We start from the raw sequence: 2,422 nt of genomic DNA on the forward strand, positions 1-2,422 counted from the left end.
TATTATACGGACGCAATCTCGCCGTGATTTTTTTTTTTTTTTTTTTTTGTAATTACGGGAGGAAAGGGGGATTCCCAACTCCTTGAGAACTCCTACACAAAGAACAAACACACATGAATTACATATTACTTCCAACATGATTAACATACATCACATCAAATTTCCTTCCAAATTGCTTACCTTCAGACATTTTAACATCCCCAAACATCCCCAAATGTAACAATGAAAAGGTTGCAGTATACACATTACTACGTACTACAATGGGCTACATCAGTACATGTGTATGTATATGTACATGTATAAAGCATTGAGTCTCCCGTATCCGGCCAAATCCCTTATCCGGTTGAGCCCCGGTCCCGACTTGTCCGGATACGAGAGATCCAACTGTAATGCAACTTTGTTCTTTCTGTCCACCCCCTGAGCAATTCATAAGTCGGTATTTTTCCCCACTTTTGTTTTGGTGAAAATGCTATCTTTTGTTCAGAATAGGTTAAACTTCAAGCAGCATGTTGTTACTACTGAAATACTAGTTTGTTTACATGTATGGCAGTCTTCATACTGCTAAATTTGAACTGCTTTCGAGTGTTCACCACATCATTTACTATTGGCATGTCTTTTTTTTCTCTCAACAGAATATGATTGTTTATGGACTAGTACTAAAGTGACAATTTAAGAATTTTAATAGATTTGTGTGAAAGTATTGATTTGAGACAGAAAATTATATCATCAACATAAAGCTTAGAATGAATGGACCATACTGCGGGTAATCCTATCCTTTGCTAGTACAACACTAGTACGTCCAAGTTTCACAATTGAAAAGAAAAGAAAAATGACTGGGTTTAAATATATTCTGTATAAAGTCTACATTTTTTTTAATGCCATATGCATAACCCATAAAATTCTTTGATGTATGTAAATGAAGGATTGTAATTATACATTTGTGAAGTGTATATTTTGGATATATATACAGTGGATATCAACTATTTGGTTGATTTCTCATAAATCTGTGAAAAGATAAGCCTTGATTTTCATTGACATTATTCCACATTCACAATTGTGATGTGATGACTCTCATATATAACTTCAAGTTTTCCTTTTTTTTTCTATCTGATTCTCTCTTTCTCTCTTGCGCGATGGCTGTATACTGAATGTGACTAAACCTGATTTCCACCTAAATCTGTGTTTCGTGAATAATATTTTACTGTGCATTGTAGTAGATTACATGCTGAGGTACAAAATAGGAAATTATGACAATATATCCAGTTGTTTTGTATTAGGTTTGTTCCACACATTATTGCTTTTGAGATATGACAATTATTTAACATGTCATGATCTTTTGCATTTGCATCTTTATGGTAGATAATTGTGTTTTGAGTATTACATAATGATATCACATGATAAAGTCTATCAGCATCTGGTCTGTGTATAGTGGTCACTTGTCTACAAAGATTTTCTTTCATGTTTCCCTTGAGAGGCCACTCAACAGTAGTATACTGTATGTATACCAAGTATTTCCATATCACACATAGCATGTTTTTATACATACAATAAGAATATTCAGGTGAAGGGTCATGCACGTTTCTAACTCATGGTTACTCCAACAATTGTTTTGTTTATTAAACACTTTCAGATTATAATATTAAATGTTTCAGTCACTCATGCATAATTCCATTTGTTTTGTTTTGTTTTTTAGTATGATGGCTTTAAATACAATGTCAATCAGTGCACTGATTTACAGTTCATGTGTCAAAGATATCTGGCTGATCAACTCATAATGTGTAAAGGCTGATAGCTATGTTTAAATTACAAGCAGCACTTTGAATATAGGGGCAATATGTAGGAAAGAGTTGGGAAGAATTGTATGTTAAGCTACATGTAGAGTGCCTTGGGGTAAAAAACAGAAAAACACACACAGAGTAAACTTTGAGACACATTCTTAGCTTACCTGAGCTACAAAGATGTAAAGCTGAAGTGAGCTAACATGCAGTTGCTCAACATTCAGCATCCATCATGCATCATCCCTATTCCTTCTGCATAAACTTTTTCACATTTCCATCTTCTTTGTGAACGCTATTGGGCCAACGTTGGCAGGAATCATCAGTGGGAGGGGGTCATAGTTTGTGCAAATAGTCGTGGTACACCTGGGGGCACCTACTGTAAGACAGGGCTCAAGAAGATGTTGCCCAAGGGGCCTTCAGCAATCCCTGAATCTCACGATTTTTGAAATGGTTTGCCATAGGTAGAGTGCCATGAAGGCAATACTGACAAGGTGAGATCTAGATCTGTGGATCTCTCATCTTTACACCACTTCACCTTTCTTTTTCCTTTCTTTTTTTGTTGTTGTTGGAAGTACAGGTTAATCTGCTTTATATGCCTAGATTCTTGGAAGGAAGTAGATATAAGACATATTTGTGTACATCAG

This window comes from Diadema antillarum, unplaced genomic scaffold (assembly GCF_040938485.1).
Source record: "Diadema antillarum isolate AM-2024a unplaced genomic scaffold, OU_Dant_1.0 seq00000798_RagTag, whole genome shotgun sequence".
Lineage (NCBI taxonomy): Eukaryota > Metazoa > Echinodermata > Echinoidea > Diadematoida > Diadematidae > Diadema > Diadema antillarum.